Source organism: Marmota marmota, unplaced genomic scaffold, assembly GCF_001458135.2.
Source record: "Marmota marmota marmota unplaced genomic scaffold, marMar, whole genome shotgun sequence".
NCBI classification, from domain to species: domain Eukaryota; kingdom Metazoa; phylum Chordata; class Mammalia; order Rodentia; family Sciuridae; genus Marmota; species Marmota marmota.
In genome coordinates, this window is record NW_026000016.1 from 48,051,570 (window position 1) to 48,071,578 (window position 20,009).

The following is a 20,009-nucleotide window of genomic DNA, read 5'->3' on the forward strand; positions in this document are numbered from 1 at the left end:
CTTAGCCTTTGATCCTGGCTCAGTCACTTGCTAGTTGGGTGACCTTGGATACTTTTCTTAACCCCTCTGTGACTCAGTTTCCTCACCTATAAAATAGGTAAGGTTGGTGTGAGGAGCAATTAATAGACAAGTATTAATAATCATAAAGTAATCATTAGGTTAGTAAATAATGAAACAGAAATATCCGAATAAATAATACATGGAGAGCTGGACAGCTCAGTGGCAGAGTACTTGCCTAGCATGTGTGAGGCCGTGGGTTCTCTCCCCAGCACTGGAAATAAATAAATATATAAACAAACAAACAAATAAATAAATAATACATGAGCATAAATATATACGCAGAAGTGGCCTGGCACAGGATGACTGTTTGCTGTGAGCTCGTTACTGCAATTTCCCACGGGGCCCTGGGACTTCATGCACAAACCCAGACAGACAGGGTGACAATGTGCTTTCCTCTGTCTTTGGTCCCTAGCAAGTACCTGGCCTATAGCAGGTTTTCAGTAAATTTTGGTGGGATCAACAAATATGCCTGAATAGTTCTGATGGGCAAGGAAACTTGCCATATTAGTTGGGACTGAGTTTTAGTTGATCATATTGGACAATAAAATTCTAGGTTATAATTCCAGGAGACTTAACTAGCCAACTGGAACCTTGAGATATATTTATCAAGAAATCATTTAAATAACTCATGAGGGAAGAAAGGAACAGGTAGATGCAGGCTTCAGATTTTGAGTTAATATTGAGTGAAAGAAGGAAGAAGCTTACAGTTTCACAGCTGTGTAATGGGTCAAAACTTCATGGAATGCTACAAAACAAGAACCAATTGTGAAATGGTTTAAATAATGTGGAATTAGTAATGCTCTTGGCAACCTTAAGACTGATTTGTTGTTTGATAATGGTTTTGACTCAGTTTCTAATATGGTAAATGTTGAAGATCAAGAGATTCATCTAGAATCTAGTATTAGTTTTCAGGCTTTAAAATAGTTTCAAACTTTAAAACAGTATATCTTTAGGTTTTGAGAGGAAGATTAAAATCTTTATGACACTTAGAAGCAGTGTTTACTTCTAGTTATATAGCTGTTATTCCTAAAACACACATTCCATTTTCTCCTGTTATTTGATGTATATTAGTATTTGGTAAAATATTTGCTTTTATGTGTGAATATAATGTTGGAATTTCTTCAAATTTGCTACTTTGCTCTAAGTTTTGATTTAGTTTTTACTGAAATGGTTGCCTATAGGAATTAAATCTTCTTATAAAGGAATTTACTTGAATTCATTGTATTTAATTACTTGCTTTACATAAATTTTAACTAATACATGCTGTGTCTATATGTACAATACAAGAATTCTCTAAAATTTAAAAAAAAACAACAAAAAAAACAAATATGCCTGGAAGCAGAATCAGAGATCTGGTCCCAGTTCTATTGTGTGCTTAAAAAAAAAAAAACTCGAGCAAATCACACGAGGCTTAAAAGCCTCGGTTTCCTCATCTGCAAAATGAGCGTGAAGGCACAACCACCGAGTTAAGCCATGTGGAAGTGCCGTTTTTGTAGTCCAAATCAATTGAGTATCAGCAATTTCATGATTTAACATAACCCTTCCATCTCAGAGCCGAGGAACTTAATGAATGTGGGAGTGATTTATAAGCTGTAAGGGACTGTACAATGTCAGTATTGATTATTATCAATATGTGGTGGCAAGCTAGAGTTGATATATTTCAGCAGAAGGATCATTTCATTTAGTTCTGTTTGCGTAATAAATAGCAACCTGAAGAAGCACATTTAAATTTTAAATCCACATGGCAGGTGTCATTAAAGCTGTACTTGAATTTGGGACTGTCGATATAGACGCCGTGGATTTGGGTGCCCTGCAGAGTGCTAAAAGACAGAAAGACACATCAGAGTGTCAGAAAGACACATCAGCCTGCTTATCTGCCACAGAATGCATTTAGCATTCTGTGGCTCTTGGAACCCCCTTGGGGATTTTTCTGGCACTCTGGTTCCTCCAAGAGCGCACACGCTGTATTTGTTTCCACTCAGTACACCTCTCCCCGACTGCCAAGGTGACAGCCTCCCTGGAATTCCTGATGCAGAGGAGCTTTGCTGGAGAATGTCAATACACACCAGGCCCTGTCTAGACAAACCCCTCCATCCCTAGGGGCTGTGGGGACAGAGATCTGCTCATGGACTCAGCCTTCTCCCAGCAAGCGTCCTTCCTGCTGTCCTTTCCCAGTGCAGAGGGCTGGCCATGTGGGATAAGACATGGAGAGAGGGTCTGGCGTGCTGGCTGGCAGATGCTCAGGGCCAGTGTCCAGCAGAACTGACCAAGCTGGCCTCCCTACCCCCAACCCCCACTTTCTTCCATTAAAAAAGATTCAATTGGGGCTCAAGCGGTAGCGCACTCGCCTGGCATGCGTGCGGCCCGGGTTCGATCCTCAGCACCACATACAAACAAAGATGTTGTGTCCGCCGAAAACTAAAAAAAAAAACAAATAAATATTAAAGTTAAAAAAAAAAAAAAGATTCAATTGCTTAGACTTAGGGTCATATTCTCATGCACCATTAGAACTAGGACGGTCCTCAGTGATCACCCCATTTACAGCTGAGGAAACTGAGGCCAACTCAGAGTTATGAGGCTTGATTAGAAGCAGGCCTGTGGAATCCCAGATTTGTAGTCTTGGCCATGCAATACTAACAATGGACGATTAAACAGTATTAAACAATGGACTATCATTTATAATGATATGGGTGTATGGCATGGGACAGGCTTAGGTTCACCTAAATCTGCCTCTTACCAGCAGCACATGACCTCTCTGAGCCTCAGTTTCTTCCTTAGTGTGGTAGCAAATCAAACATCATGCAAAACGTCCACTATATACCCAGTGCTTGTTAAACAAATTTGTATCATCTCACTGTAGAATAAAAAGTGGATTTTTTGGCAACCTGGTCAGGCAAGGGAGAGGGTGGGGAGTAGTGTACCCCAACATAGGTGATGCCATATTATTTTTATCCCACTTTTTTATAAGACTGGAGTTTTCTTTCCTCAATCCAATTACATTCAGGGAACATCTATTGAACGGTTATTATGCGCCAGAGTAGGTTAAATGTTGTGGGCCCAGCTGAGACACTGTCCTTTTGCTCTGAAGGTGGTCACCTGGGTTGGGAGACAGCTAAACAAGTAAGTGTGATGATGTCCTGTGTCAGGAGTGTGTGGGGGACAGGGGCTTTCCAGGCAGAAGGAACAATTTGAACGAGCACCTGGAGGCATGAAAATCAATCTGCAGAATGCATCAGGCAGGCCTAAGCCTGGCAGCTGACGATAGGAAACTCAAAATAGCAGGAGCTTAAGCAAGCTAGGGGTTTATTTCTCTCATGCATAAAAGAAGGGCAGAGCTGGGCAGCCAAGGTGTGATGGATGGTCCTCAGGCCTCAGGAACCCAGGCAATGCACAGTGGCTGGCTGCCTAGAGCACAGACTCAGTCACCCTACCTGGGCTTTCATTCTTTCTCAGACCCTGAGACCTCAGGGAAGATTATGTTTCCTCTGCTATGAAACAATGGTAATAAAAGTAACTGTGAAGATAGTGTAAGGATGAAATTATTTAATATAAGAAACATCTTTTGAACAGAACCAGGCATATGACAGTGTCATATATACTTTGGTCTCCTATCTTTAGCAAATGGTTTTCCTTCTCAAGGTCACCTCATGGTCCAGAATGGCTGCCAGAGTTCTACCTTCACATCTCAACTTTAGGCAACAGAAATAAGAAAGGCAAGGACGAAGTTCCCTCCCTCCATCTGAGTCAGTTTCCTCCAAACAGTTTTTGAGAATTCCCACATTTCACTATTGCTTATGTCACTGCCTGAATTTAGGCACAGGGCCTCATGTTGCAAGGAAGCATGGAATGAGTGTCCTTAACTATCACAGGTAGAGTGACAAATGTGTTCGGACAGGGGTGTGTTCAGTTCTGACTTCAGAGTGCACCTGTCTGGGGAAGGGCCAGCATGTAAAGAGGTGACCATCTCTCCACATCTCTCAGTCCCGCATCACTTTTTTTTTTTTTGCAGAGATGTGAAACCTATTCAAACATTTTCATCATTTTATGTGCAATTTATTGCTTTCAAAACGGACAGGCACCACTTTTCAGGAACTTTCTCACTTGCACCCCACCCTACCATAGACTCGGGGAAGATGGAACTCTGGAGAACAGTGCCCACCTGGGGAAGAGGGGTCCACACAGAGGTCAGGACTGAGCTCTGGCTGACCGGGTTCCTCACGGAATCCACCTCCCTCGGCCCACTGCTTTGCTCAGCCCAGGCTGGGGCCATGCTTTTTCTCTGTGAAGAGAGGACAGTTGATGGTAGAACAGCCACTCAGTGGAGACCCTTCCAGAAACCAGGCCTGCTGTGGCTGCTCGCCGGCTGTGTTCAGGGTCCCAGGGCCCTCCCTGTCCTTTAAGGCAAGGCGGTTGCTTGCTGATGCCAATGTCCCCACTGACCTCTCCACTGAGCCATGGGTGGCTTCAGAGTTTCGCTTAGCTCTTCTCAGGGAGCCAACATTTTTTTCTCTTTGGGGTTTTGCTCCTGACCTGCCAGGTGTCGCTGCCTTTGCAGGGGACAAGAGACACACAGGTCAGTGAACTCCGAGGAGATGGGCTGGGTTATCTATCCTGAGTATTCATAGACAGCACAATAATAAAAACATGCACAATGGAAACAAACCCAATCAGCCTAGTCTGCCCCTCAGGCATCCAAGAGAAACACAGCCAGGCAGCTCTGACTCAGGCCTCTCAGGAGGGCACAGCGCAGGTGTCAGTCGGGCAGCAAGAGAAAGGGGGAGGCAGCCGCTGTCTCTAAGGACCCAACCTTGAGGTCACATGGCAGCCTTCTACCACATCCTCTCTTTAGAATTGAGGGACCAAGTCTGGCTCACCGTTGAGGGGAGGGGAATAGGCTCCCTTTCTGAAGAAGGGAGCAGTAAACAAGTTTGCAGAAATACTTAAAACCATAACATGGAAAGCCTGAGAAGGGAGTCCAGGAGTAGAATCGACAGGGACAGGAAAGACACTCACCCTCGGGCCTCCAGCAGTTTGACTCAGGGGTCTAGTGAGGCACAGGAAGTGACCAGGAGGACTCAGGGTCAGGAGGTCTGACCTCTCCACACCACATCTCTCTTCTGATGCACCCAGAAGCCGGCTTTTTGGAAAGATTTCAATGTGCCCTTAGGGTGCTAAGGGTCTCAGGTCCCTTTATCCTTTCAACAACCCCCTGAGGTAGGTATGGATTTTCCCTTTTAACTGACAAGGAGGCTGGTGTGGTGGCCCACTCCTGTCATCCCAGCGGCCGGGGGGGCTGAGGCAGGAGGATCAAGAGTTCAAAGCCATGGGCTGGGGATGTGGCTCAAGCGATAGCACTCGCCTGGCATGCGCAGGGCGCTGGGTTCGGTCCTCAGCACCACATAGAAATAAAATAAAGATGTTGTGTCCACCGAAAACTGAAAAATAAATATTAAAAAACTCTCTCTCCTCTCTCTCTCTCTCTTAAAAAAAGAAAAAAGTTCAAAGCCAGCCTTAGCAAATTAGTGAGGCGCTAAGCAACTCAGTGAAACCCTGTCTCTAAGTAAAATATAAAAAGCAGCTGGGGAAGTGGCTCGGTGGTTAAGCACCCCTGGGCTCAATACCCAGTAACAACAACAACAACAAAAAACTAACAAGGAAACTGAGGCACAGGTATAGAGGCCATGCTGTACCAGTAGCCAAGGCTACTCCGCCATGAGCAGGCAGGGCTGATCCCAAGATTTTAATCCACTCTCTCTGAGTCCCTGTCTGGCTTTCTCAGCAGTTTCTCATTTCCAGAATCCCAGAAACTGAAGCCAGAAACCAGCCCCCTCTGTTTACCCAGAATTCTTGCGTCACCAACACCCTGACTGAATGCCAGGGTGCTGGGCTCACGCAGAGGTCTCTAGTTTTGGCAGCAGCTGCAGTCAAGGTCAATGGCAGAGATGGCCCGATTGTCTCTTACTCGTCCTCCCAAATGCCACTGCCCAGCTCTCCACTCCCCACTCCTCCCATGGAGGAGGAAGTCCTTCTCACCCAGCCTGGTGCCCTCTAGTGTGGACACATGGCCTAGGCTCCAAACCCAGGACCCACTCAGCCTGGAGCCTGGGACACCTTCACACCTAAGCCAGTCTCTCAAAGGGCACACCTGGGGAAAAAAAAAAAAAAACTGGCAATTTGGGAAAGCTGGTGTTTGTGGACACCTGACAGGTTTCTCCATGAGAAGAAGGCTAACCTGATAAACTCTTCCTGGGAGCCAGAAACTTCTTGAGTCTCCATCCCTCAACAAGGTCATTTGTAGTCAGAAAGATGACTAAGAAATGGGGCAATTCCAAACCTAAAGAAAGAACTCCACTGCGTTGACATTTAGGCACTAACGTGACAGGCATTGGTACAGGCGTCCTTACATGTCTCTCTACTGGCAATCTCAGGGGCACTTAACCACTGAGCCACATCCCCAGCCCTTTTTTGAATTTATTTAGAGACAGGGTCTCACTGATTTGCTTAGGGCCTCACTAAGTTGCTGAGGCTGGCTTTGAACTTACCTTCCTCCTGCCTCGGCCTCAGGAGCCACTGGGATTATATGCATGTGCCACTGCACCCTGCCCACGACTTCTTAACCAACCCTGCAGCCCTAGGAAAAGAGTCTCTGATGCAGGGAGGGGCTAGAGGTAGGAGTCTCCCAGGGCCCCGCCCCTCCACACACCCCTCCTACCGCTGCTTGCCAACAGCCAGCAGTGCTTAGTCCAAACCCTGTTTGTGCCAGTGTAATCTTTTGTAATTACAGACTTTTAATTAAATAGTATTTAAACCAATGAAATATGATCAAAACTAAATAAGTCAAAGGCACCGTTTCTAGAAAATTTAGGTTGAATCCTTTGGAAAGAGTTTCTCAAGGCAATTTATTTAAAATAAAAAAGCTTTCTGTGTAGCTGTGGTTGAATTGTCTGTAAAAGATTAGTGGTTGGAAAACAGAATTATAAAATCGCAAGGACTCTGCATTCAGGTTGTTGCCTAGTGTTTTCAAGTCATTGGGTAAAATAGAAAGAAATCTTAGCCAATATCTTAGGGGTGTGATTTATGAAAGGCAGATGAGGGGAAGAAAAGTGTATCTATACTTACAAGAAAGGTCAAGGTCTTACATCAAAAATTAGCAAATGCCCATTTATAATTTCTAAGGGGATGTAGGTAATATTTCGTCTGACTCCTCACTTGAGTGGGGGCTTTGCCTACATAGGGGGCAGTGTACGCTTCCAGAGCCTAACAAGGAAAGAGGCCACTGCACACCCGAAGGCTAATTAGAAAATCAATCCACCTGGGCCTAATTGACAACACTAATCGTCTCTCTGAACCAAAGTGTCCTGGCTGCATTAGAATCACAGGAACCTCCGCAAGAGCTCAGGTCTCAAGACCTCCCCCGGGAAGCTGGGTGTGCTCAGCAGACCCCGACCTAATCAGTACTTCCAATACCGTGACCCCTGACCTTACTCCAGTTAACAAATGCTTATGGCTCTAATAGACTCCACGCCCCTGTACTTCCTAATGGCTTTCCCTGCCAGGAACCAGGCCACCACCCCTGGACACCTTCTCCCACACCAGCCTTCTGCCTGCTCCTGGGCAGCGCTGTGCCGCTGGAACAAGACCCTGTGGCTAAGCCTGCTCACCTAAATCCATGCCACGCCCTCAGGCTGGCTCCTTCTGCCTGGTCACCCCTGGGACTGCTTCCTGCTACAGGACATGACTATTGGACACTGTTTCTTCCCCTTTCAAGCTCTCACACCGCCTCTGTCCTCTCAGTTTATCGGAAGGATAGAGGCCACCAGTTGTGCACACTCCTCTCTTTCCAAAAACTTTTCCTCTTCCATTCTTCTTTTTTGCCCTGTGCTCCTGTTACAATCGAGCGTCCGGGACTTGAGAGTCCTGAGGATTGTCTGGTCCTGCACACATTGCACTGTGCCTCGCACCCAGCAGCTTCCTCGTATTGATGAATGAATGGATGGAGCCTCCATCCTTTCCTGATAGGTTAGGTCGCTCCTTTTTTTTTTTTTTGTACCAGGGATTGAACCCAGGGATGCTTAACCACTGAGCCATATCCCTAACCCTTTTTTCTATTTTATTTAGAGACATGGTGTCGCTGAGTTGCTTAGGACTTTAATAAGTTGCTGAGGCTGGCTTTGACCTTGTCTCAGCCTTCTAAGCTGCTGGGACTACAGGCATGTACCACCTTGCCCGGCTGGTTAGGTCACTCTTAATTGCTTATAGACCTCTGGAAGGCAAGAGGAAGATCTCATTACATTGACTTAAATATCTGATAATAAAGAAGAATGAGTCATTGCTGTCTTCGTCATTTGTGGGTGCTGTATGCAGCTCATTTCCCCAGGCTTACCCCAATTTTATTCCCTATGACTTGCCTATGTGTGTGCCCCCCCCCCCATCCCCCAGCTGCCTGCAGAAGGTCATACTCTGCCTGTCTGTAGCCTCAGCATGTAGCAGCACACTGCTTGACACATTGGTGATAGGGCTCAGTCGAGCCATGATGAGTTGTTTAGTGTCCCAAATTTGCAAGTGACTCTGGATTCCTCCCTTCCCTGCTTCTTCCATGTCCAACCCACTAGCAGATCCTTTTAGTCTTTACCTCTAGAGCAGGGATAAGCCTACTTTTTCTATTAAAGGTCAGATGGTAAATAATGTAGGCATGTGGAACATGTGATCTCCACTGCAGCTACTCAAGACTCTACCATTATGTTCTGAAAGCAATATGAATGAGTGGGTGTGGCCGTGTCCCAATAAAACTTTATTTAAAAGCATGGGTGGACAGGATTTAGCCCGTTTTCAGACATCTGCTCTATAGTTTATCTCAAAACTTTTGTGAGCAAAAGAAAATAATGGGGATAAAAAGGGCCATCCTGGGTGCCCTTCATCCTCTTCCAGAAGTAAGATAGGAAAGGATATTGTAGACTTTGGTGGGCATGGGCGTGTATTTACTTAAGAAAGGAAACCGGCCAGCAGAGCTCTTTTTGTGGTCCTTGAATAGGTCTCTCACTTCGTTCTTGTATCCCAATGGGCTTGTATATTCTAGCACTGCTCATGGCCTGGAGATCTTTCCCAAGTTACTTCACCAGTAGGACTCTCTTCTCTCATTTACAAAGTTGGAGTAACACGGCTACTTTCCTCATGGAGTTGTCCTAAGGGTTCAATGTGATCAGGTTTCTAAAATACCCAGGGCCATCCTGGCCTAGAACATCCATGGCCGTCATCATTGTTGTTGATATTATGACAATCCATTGACATGTACCTCCACTTAGAAACCTAGCAGAGCTCTGTGGTTACACACACGGTCCACCTGCTCTAGTTTGCCCAGACAGGGAACCTAGCATCGCTACTTACTAGTTGCATGAACTTGGGAAACTTTCTAACTCAGTTTGAGTTTTGGTTTGTCTGACTTGCAAAGTTTTATGAGGATTAAATGGATTATTACTTGTAATGTCCTTAAAGAGTGCCTGGGGAACTGTAAGCACGGAGGTAGTGTCTGCTATCATTGTTATCATCATCATCATCATCATCACCACCTGGAAAGGGTCCCTAAATCCCCTGGCCTTCAGCAGCCCTGGGTTCCAGCCTCAGAGCAAGTGGACCCTGGTTCTCGTGACAGCTCTGACCCCAGCCCCTGCAGATCAGGGATTAAAGGTTTGCCTTTCCATTTTCCTTTCCATCCCCTAGCATCTGCTCCCTAATGCGTGCTTGAAGCCAGCAAGTAAGATAACCTTCTTCCCTGTGTTTTCCTCTCCCCTCATCCTGACCCCTGGGATATTTGTGTTCCTGGTATTTATTTAGCTCCCATAATCAGCCCGCTTGTGCTCTGGCGACAGAGTCACACCAGCTGAGGGGAACAGAATTCAGTCACTGGATCCCAAAAGAACACACTCACTACCACAGCTCCCAGCTGGCCAGTGAGTGGGGAGCATGGTGGGCAGCAGACTGGGGTGGCCCCTGTCCTGGACTCTCCCAGAATCTGCTGAGGTAGCTCACACTCTTAGCATTAAGCATCCAGAAAATGTCCCCTTTGCCCTTGTATATAGCAGAGAGCTCCACAGGATTCCTTTGTGACACTCTCACCACTCAGGGGGCTGAGCATCCTTTAAAGGTCCACAGATTGCTCTTCAGTTCACACGATTTCTAGAGACCAGGCCCCCAAGTGATCCATGTCTCCAGAATCGGTTAGGGGCTAGATGGTAGTTAACTCCTTTATCCAATAACGGAAAAAAAGGAATAGAATACTGGAAGCATTCCCTAATTTTCAATCTTAAAACACATACAGTATTTAATTAGCTAATGGCATGGAAAACTCTTCTTAGAAGTGATAAGATAACTCCTGTTAGACGAGAGTTAAGAGAAAAAAAACCTCCATGATACCCATCAAACACTTTGTCATGAACAAAACTGTTACAAATTCCCTTTCTCAGAACACTGATGTGTTTATGTCTCCCCATCTCCAGGCAGCCTTCTTCTCAGGTCTAATACAGACTAGGAGAAGTTTCTGCTCAGGTCACTAATGTTAATTATCTCCTGCACACTCCTGCTCCAGCCTTCTTGGAGACGCCTCCATTTTCTACTTGCCCCAAGTAGCTCTGAACTTCTTCTTCTTCTTTTTTTTTTTAATACCAGGGATTGAACTCAGGGGCACTCTATCACTGGGTCACATCCCCAGTCCTATTTTGTATTTTATTTAGAGACAGGGTCTCACTGAGTTGCTTAGTGCCTCACTTTTGCTGAGGCTGGCTTTGAACTCACAATCCTCCTGCCTCAGCCTCCCCAGCTGCTGGGATTACAGGTGTGCACCACCCCGCCTGGCTGGACTTCTTTTTAAAAGAGCTCCTCTTGCCAGCATCTCCCCTTGGCACTCTCTACCTCACTCACTCAGGCTGCCTCTTTTCAACATGAGAATTCTTCATTTTATTATCTGACTTCTGAGGGAATGGGGGCTTTCTTCCTTCTGAACAGTCATAAAACAAAACAGAACTTGAATTAAGCAAGTGTCTTCCAACCCCAAAGAAGGAGCTATGCTTGGTAAAATTGAGGGCTGGGACTTCTGGCCAGCTGGGTGCACAGAGGAGACAAGAAAGAGCTCTAGCTGCACCCCTCACCCTCTCCAAGCACGTGGAACTGCTGGGTAAAATAGAATAAAGGAAACTTCAGAAACACAGCCAAGTCAAAGCCAAGAGAGAAGGCCTAATGCTCAGATTAACAAAGAGAAGGCTCAGAGTCAGGATGGCATTGTTGCTAGAGCCAAAACAGCTGTGGAATTATCAAATCCACTGGGGCTGGAATGCTGAGGAGTCTTGGTTGTGGGTCCCCTGAAGTGGAGTTGAGCTATCAGGAAGGTGGAGACCTTGAGACCTGCTGCACCCATGACATAAGAAAAACTCTTGTGGGAACTGACGAGGGAAGCTGGATGTCCGCTGTGGTCATGGTTAATCAAAGCATCACTATCGAGAAACTGGTATCCAAACCAATGGACAGACTCTGGTTCCTTGTTCCCACTATTCTCAGAGGCTCCAGCTGAGAAACTAATAATAAAAAAAAATCTGTTGAAACCTATAGGACTCTGCAGATGCCTTGTAACAAGAAACACTTCCAGACTGTTCTGTAGCCCAGGCCACATGGGAATGTCATGAAGAACAATTCACCATCAAATATTATAATCACAAAAGAAACAAACCAGGGCTGGGGTTATGGCTCAGTGGTAGAGTGCTTGCCTCGAATGTGCAAGGCCCTGGGTTCGATCCTCAGCACCACATAAAAATAAATAAATAAAATAGAGATATTGGTCCATCTACAACTAAAAAAATAAATAAATATTTAAAAAAAAAAAAAGAAAAGAAAACAAACCACCTTAAGGGGTAGTCAGCAGATATGTCAAAAAAGATCTGCACCCCCAATGTTGGGACATAATAAAATGATGTAAAAGTTACCTTAATAAGTATATTTAAAATATTAAAATATTAGCTGGGAATATAGCTCAGTGGCAGAGTACTTGCCTAGCATGCATGAGGTCCTGGGTTCATACATTATTCGAGAGTTATGAAAAGAGAGAAAAGGGAAAGACAAAATGCTTAGGATAAATAACTGTCAACCTAGAACTCTATACCCAGTTCAACTATCATGCAAGAGTAAATGTGAAGTAAAAAATGTTTTTAAATATTCACGAATTGAGAGTTTATTTCTCATAAACTCATGTTGAAAAACACTTTTAATGAAACTGAACAAAAAGAAGGAATGGATGGGCTAGTGATATAGTTCAGTTGGTAGAGTGTTTGGTTCAATCCCAAGCACCACAAAAAAAAAAAAAAAAGAAGAAGAAGAAGAAATGATTCTCAAAACTAATAGTGATATGTAAAAACTCCTATGATTCTGACGCAAACCCTTGCCTAGGATCAACAGACTTGAGCCAAAACCTGGATTTTACTTAAGTGCAAATGAAAGTGAGCGAAGTAAAAATATCTTATCCTAGGTCAAATGTGGTGGTTGGTGTGGAAGAGGAAGAGCTACTTGCATTTTCCCACATCGTTTTATAATTTCAGTCCTATCTCAGGATTTGTTTAGCTAGAAAGAAGAGGCCACCAAACCAGGCAGTCATAGGAGGAAAGTGAGAAGGCAGAGGATGCTGCTCTGCACAGGATTTGAGCCTCTGTGCCCAGGGCAATATTTATTGGTCTGATCCCTGCTGATTTTTCCTTTTGTGATTAAATAAATAAATTCTGTGTTTAAAAGGCACAATGACAAAATTAATAGTGAGTAAGTAAATTGGTTTATGTGTTAAGTCAATCTAAGTATCAAATGAATTTGGGGAAATTTAAATATAAAACACAACCAAAATATTATTTTATTTAAAAACAATTTTTATGAAATTGCCATTCTCATCAGCTAATAATTATTGAGCACTGGCAATTTCATATAGGGCAACCTAATATATAGCAGTAGCTTGAAGGACAGGAGGGAGAGACCAAATGTTAAACATATTAGGCTTTGTTAAGTATATATTTTAAATGTTAGGAGTAAATAATTTAACACAGATGCTAATAAAAATCAAGCATTATTCCTAGAAGAAAAATAAGTGAATGTATAATTACCTAAGCAAAGAAAAAAAATAATTAAAAATTATAAGAACTAGATCAATCCAACTATAGGCAAGAAAGAAGGAAAAAAAAAAGAATAGGTGAATGGACTTTGAATTTGGGCTCAAGACTAGAGAACAGACAGTGCCCCTTCATAATGCTGTGCTCAATGCCTGGTCAAGACACATGCTTGTCCTCCTTTCTGGACCTCATTATCCTCATCTACAGAATGGTGGCAATAAAATCTTTTTAGGGTGCTTGTGAGCACTGTATGAGATGATGCATATACAGGGCACGGCTGTGAGCACAGTGGGTACTCAGCCAGCCTCCGTTCTCTACCCTCTCCCTGTGCCCAACCCTACCCTGTCTTCACCAACCCACCTTAACCACACCTGGTCTCCTTCCTCCCTTCTGCATCATGTGCATCCTTCAAGCCCAGTTTCATCGTGTGCTTGGTGAGGATGGGTGGTAGCAGCTGATATACTGCGCAATGGCCTGGCCTGTGGCTCTTTGTCAAAGAATCTGAGTCATGTCTGTCCTTTAGTAGCTGCAGGATATTGGGGACATTTTGAATATTCTCTGAACCTTCATTTTCTGGTGTGTAAATGAGTTAACAATAGTGACACCTCTCTTAGCGTTATGGGCCAGGCTATGTGGGCAATGATCAAACAGACTCCATTTTGCCCTGATACTCCACGTCATGTAAGAAATCCTTCTCCCAGGGAAAGCCCCACCTCTGTACCCATCAGCAGTTGCTTAGCATAACATGTTTGACAACACAAAATGGCAATTCTTATACAATGTAAAAGTGTTCTCTCTTTGGTTCCCATTTTTCTTGGACAAGGTACCTGTCAGAGATCGATTGTCTAGATGTTAGTAACCATTCTTTAACTTGTACTCAACTAGGGACGTTTGGGTCCAATTCTGCTTCTTGGTGGCCTTGAAGTAGCCCCCAAAAGAAAGGAGGAGACTGCAAAAGACCCTTGCCATAATTAAGCTCCTATTCTAGTCAACAAGATCTTTACAAAGAAGGTCAGCAGGACTTCTGCAGAGAGCTCAGTGTGGTGTGAAGCTTCCTCTTTGTGGTAAAGGCCAGGTTTCTCTTTCTTGTAAAATCTAGGTCTACAATTAAGCCTGTTGCTGTGCAAAAGATACTATCTCTGTATTCTGTGGTAAAAACTTGTGAAAGCTCTGTCTAGCCTAAGAGTATGGGACAAAGAGTAACTGTTATGTATCCACCCGCTGTCATATAACCACCCCGCTGAGTATAAATCTAAAAGAATTTCTAGACCCAGAGTCCAGAGACTTTTAGGCTTAGCCCCTCTGGACCACTGCAATTACATAAACTTGCTTCCTGAAAATTCCACGGGTGTCCAGCCTCATCTGTCTTACATTACCCTCTCAAACGGCTTTCAATACCCCTGGGCCTAAAATTCGCATCAAGTAGCTCGAAAAAAATGCCAGTTTCCACGGAGATTCGGATTCTGTGATAAAGAGTCCAGCAACGCTCATTAAAATGAGCGAGCCAGGTGATTCTGATAGAGCAATTCTTGGCTCTCCCTTGAAGACACACTGACCTAATTCAGAGAGCCAGAGGGGTTCACCATTGATCCTTCTGTGTCTGCAGAGTCTCTGCCCTTCTCAGTCTGCCTGTTGATACAACAGAGCTAAGGAGAGAGGGCGGGACCCTGGGGGGGTGGATATGGGCCTCCCTCCCCTCCCACCTTCCTTCTCAGAGGAAATCAACCTGATATGAAGGCCTGCAGACCCTGGGTGGGTGAATGTACATAAAGGACAGACCCTATGACTTCCTACAGGGCCACCAACTGCATGCTTTTTCCGAGACTGTTTTGGCTGGTTTCGCTAATGGACTTCGACATCTTGTCCACACTGCTTGATATAATATGTTCAGCTGTGTTAACACCAGGCCTGAGCTGCCTGGGTTGTGATGTTCTGTCTTCACTGTCCTCAGAAGATGGTGGCAATTCTGCTTCTTGGTTCACTAGACTACCCAGAGAAGATGAAGTTAGGCTTTCTATATTAAAAAAACAAAACAAAACAACAACAACAACAACAACAAACACTAAACTACATGCAGCAGGTATGGCCCATCTTACCTATTCTCAGGAAATGCACAGATATCTGGAGTCCAATGCTGAGGAGCACAGGTTTCCAGGCCACTCTCAATAATTCCATTTAGGGTTGGGTATGATGGCGCATGCCTGTAATCCCAGCCTTTTGGGAGGCTGAGGCAGAAGGATCGTGAGTTCAAAGCCAGCCTCAGCAACTAGTAAGGCCCTAAACAACTCAGTGAGACCCTGTCTCTAAATAAAATACACAAAAGGGAGGGGGCTGCACTGGGGATGTGGCTCCATGGTTAAGCACCCCTGGAAAAGGACTCCACTTAGCAGGCAGTCTGTTCTTCCTGGGCTTCCCAGAAGCTTGAGAGTCCAACTCCCTCCTCCCTTCCACATGTTTTGCACATCCTAAACTTCCCCTCTTCTTCTCTGTGCCTCCCTGGCCCTCAGCCTTTCAGGGACATGGCCCATGGCCATGACTTCAGGGAGACAGAATCTCCAATCCATTGGCTCTTAGAGTATAAAGGGCTTCAGAAGTCATGTAATAGAACTGATTACCCTCCTTCAACCTCCTGCTCTCCGTTTTACAGATGAGAACTAACATGCAGAGAAAAGAGGGACTCCTCATGTTTATTCAGGTCACAATCAGATAGTAATGTGCACCCCATCCTCAAACCCAGTTAGACCCAAGGCACAAATACACCTGATAACATAAGACAGATGCAAATAGTGGGCAAAAAATTGGAACAAAAGGAGGAGGCTCTGCTGCTGGTCTCCCTGCACATGGAGACATGTCACATATGTGTGTATATGGCCTAGAGGGACTTCCTGTACTTAGAAAGCCTGGTTTCACCTTCTTTCTGCAGATGCCATGTGCAGTGGATCTCTGAAGTGACTCAGTTGTTTCTGAAAAGCCTAATGCATCACTCTTTGCACATGATCTTGTTTATTTCCAGAGCAGTCTTGGAAATTCAAGGGGGGAAAGGAGGCTCCTCTCTGCTGTGTGCACGGGAAATTGACCAAGCCCCAGAAGATCCACTCGATGTGCCTGAGGTTCTATTTCCACATTCCTCACTCCCAGTCCTCAGTCCTGACACCGCTGCTTGTTCCACCGGGCTACTCTGTCATCCCAGAGGGCAGTTTTCCTTTGGGGGCAGACATAGGAAGGACAAGTCATATCCCATTGGCCAGAGTCCTGCTCCCAAGTTGGAGGCACACCCTAACTTTGTTCCCATGGCAAGTGCCAGAGACTTGACTGAGAATGTCAGGGTGATGGCAGGAAATTGCCACTTTAGGGGGACATTGCCACTTCAGGGGTTCTGAACTGTGAGCAGGGACATGCTGCTTTTAGTTCCACACACAGGAATTTGGTGGCAATGCCAGGACCTCTCTCCACTCTTCCTGCAGCCCAACTTTCCCACTGCAGCTCAACTTCCATGTTTTCTCTCTTTCTCTCTCTCTCTTTTTTCCCCCTTTCTCAACATTCATGAAAAGGTATTGTCTTCTTCCCATTACCTAGGCCTGAGAGAATACCCAGAATAGAAACCAAGCCAATCGAGAGCAGCAAGCCAAGGGATTCGGGATCTAGTCTGCTGCCACCCGGATGTGGGGAAGCCACTCAGCCTTCTGCACCTCAGTTGTTCCAAATGTCCAGTGGGGATAATGAGACATGCCTTCACCATCTCAAAGGGTTGATACGGGACTCAATTGAGAGCATAGATAGAAAAGAGGCATGGAAATGTAGTGTGCCATATAAACAGCTCAGGTTAACAGCCATCATCATTCCGACAATAAATCCTCAGCTCTCAGAAGCTTCCTGCTAACCAGAGCTCCTTCGTGACCCCTCTTTCAAAAGGCAAATGATTTTGAATCAAGCTGATATCAGGAATTTATCTTTTGATAAAGTAACTTCTGTCCTGTGCCGTCCATTCGGCCCCATCGCCTTCCCTTTCTTGATCTACATTATCACCTTGAGACTTGGCCTTCTGGAAATAATCATCCTGAGGCTCTTTAACATCCCTGTTCATCAAAGAAAGCATCCACCATGCTCATCAGGCTGTGCTGGTGGTGGGGGAAAAAAGCAGAGTCAGACATTTCGGGAAGATATTTAACAAGTTTTCAGAATAAAACTTAGTTACTCAGAAAACTCAATTTACCAGAACAATTCATTTCATGAACCTTCTGGTTGGTGGTGATGCATTGTTACCTCCAAAAGCTTTCCAGTCAGTGTTTGTTGGATTGGATCGCACTCCACAAACCTTGTCTTCTCGCTCACTCGGGTTGGAGAAGGATGAGTAATGGCACCCGGCCAGGGCCTTCCAGCCCGGGTTTCTCTGAGCCAGCTGGAGAGTCCTCTCTGCCATTGGCAAGGTCAAGGTGGATGGCATTCTAGAGCCATCCCCCGTGGGGCCCTGAAACAGCCAGTTGTCCTGGGGCAAAACAGCAGCCTAATTTCCTCTTGGCAACTGGAACCAGTGGCCTTAGCTAGACTTGGAAGCCCCTTATTGAACCCTATTGGTTTAGCAACAAGGGGAGCCCCTCAGGGACAGGGCCAGTGTCGACGTCCAGTTTAATGAAACCATGAATATTTTCTTGTTCCTCCCTTGAGAGTAGTAGAACCTCCAAACCTGCCAAAACCAGGAGAAGGTGCTCATCAAATATATATTATTAGGGGCAGTTGTGAGAAGTGTCTTTCCTTTTTCATGTGGTTTTCAGACCTTTCTACTTTGGTTCAAGGGAAAAGGCGCTAACATTTGGTCCCGGATTTAAAGCATATGTGGCATCCTATAGGACAGCAACCTCATCTTTCAGGGCTTGTCACCCTGCTAGGGTCATAAGTGAGCCTCCACGGCTCATACGCTCTTCTATCAGACCAGCTGCCTTGAGATGATGGGGTACCTGGCAAGCTCATAAATGTCCATAAGCTCGAACCTATCACTGCAGTATTTTTCTTAATATATTATTTTAGTTGTAGATGGACCCAATACCTTTGTTTTACTTATTTATTTTTATGTGGTGCTGAGGATCGAACACAGTGCCTCACACGTGCCAGGCAAGAGCTCTACCCCTGAACCACAACCTCAGCCCTTGCTGCAGTATTTTTGTATTAGAATGAGTTCCTTTAGCAGAGACAAAGTTGTGCGAGACACCATAACACTGGGGTCTGTAGGTTCCCTGGTGGTGGCCCTGGCAGAAGAGCTCACTGGGGCAAAGAAGGTCAATTTGTACAGAGTCTGTGGTTCTGTTCCCAGGAAAACAAGGTCCTGCCCCTTCCAAGGTGAAAGGACTTCTGAAGTTAGGTAATTGGCTGGTTTCCACAAGGATTGTTCCCTTTCCAGGGCACAGTGTTGTCCCCTGCTATTGGGCCAGTTGGATATTCTGCTTTCGTGAGAAGGTTGGGTGAAAGGAAATCCCCGATACTGTGACCTGTTCTGCCACTGTGGCTACTTTATAATGGGCCCATGGAATAAGCAGCATGGCACTTGGGGGAGAGAAGTTCCCAATCGCCACAAGGTGAGTCATCTTGGCTCCCACAGGTTTGGAATCTTCCGTGGCAGGGAACGTTCTCGGCTTCACATTTCTTTGGACCGTAAATGTCCTAACAGTCTCCATCCATCCCAGGGTTGGATCCACATACTTCATTCTCAGGTCACATCAAACTTCTTCCCCTCTTCATCTTTCCAAGTACCTGACCCGTCAAGCTAACCTGCCAGCCACTGCCCAGGAGACGGAGTAATTTCCATTTCAGCCCATCTCTCTTTCTAAGCAAATCAGAAACTGTACCCAAGTCTCTGCCCCCTGGGAAGTGGTTCTTCATCTCTGTCTCTTAGGGCCATTGCTGAGTCGGGTTGCAATGCATTGGCCGTCCGCTTCCAGCTGGTGCTGTGATCCAGATAGACTCACCTATAAACCAGGCCTGTGGGTTTTTTCTTCTCCTGTTAACTGGTCACAGGAAATTTCCTATGAGGCCCTTTGTTGGGGTTGAGGAACCATGGGGATAGATGCAATGCAGTCTCCGTCAATTTCCTCATGCTTTCCAAACCCACAAGGGCCAGGAATCATACAGGAAATCTGCATTTAATAATGGGATGCTCCTGTACCTACCTGATTTTAGAATTTGGGAAGTGAGATAACATCCAATTCATAATGAACAACTCAAGTCACCTAGTGACTTGGGGTCCTTTAATCACAGGTTTGGGGTTCGGTTGGTATTCTTGAGACAAAGTATCTCAACGCTAGTAGCATTGTATCTGCTGGATCATAAGACTTCAGTGACCGAGCAATTTGTACTACATCTTGGACTCGGTACAGAGTTCTCTATTGCTCAGTGACCCACCTTAAAATGACAACTTCATGGGTTGTTGAGTAAATGGGGCAGAGTATAACACCCGAATGTTTCTTCCAAAATCCAGAGATCCATCAAGCATTGGGATTTTGTCTTTGTGATGCACAGCAAAAAGCGGAACAACTTAATTTTACTTATGGAAGGGCCGACCCACCGTGTTCTATGCCACTGAACCCCTGGGAACTTCATCAGCTCCTACATTTTGTAGGGGTTCTCTTCCTCCCTCCGCCATGCCAATGTCTGACAAAGGCTTCAAGGGTTCTTGAAGCATCCTGCTTACCAGGTTCAACTGACATACTGTCACCAATGAGGGGACCACAGGGAAGTCCTGTGAAGTACCAAAGCTCCCGTGGGTTATCTTATGATAGACAGCAGGAGAGTTGACATAACCCTGGAGCCCATGAGAGTCTCGGC

The 20,009-nt window shown here is 45.3% G+C and overlaps 1 protein-coding gene across 9 annotated transcripts in view; it reads right to left on the reverse strand.

Moving 5' to 3' along the window:
• Positions 1–5,429, reverse strand: part of LOC107140716 — a 32,890-nt gene extending 27,461 nt beyond the window's left edge. Inside the window, exons 1-3 of one of the 9 annotated variants that reach the window (XR_007349888.1) lie at positions 5,074–5,429; positions 4,501–4,607; positions 4,220–4,339 (exon numbers count right to left, since the gene is read on the reverse strand). The gene's annotated coding sequence lies outside the window, so the exon portion shown is untranslated. The remainder of the gene's footprint in view (positions 1–4,219; positions 4,340–4,500; positions 4,608–5,073) is intronic. The other 8 variants (XR_007349886.1, XR_007349892.1, XR_007349891.1 and 5 more) reach the window with 8 other exon arrangements.
• Between the last annotated feature and the right edge of the window lie 14,580 nt (positions 5,430–20,009).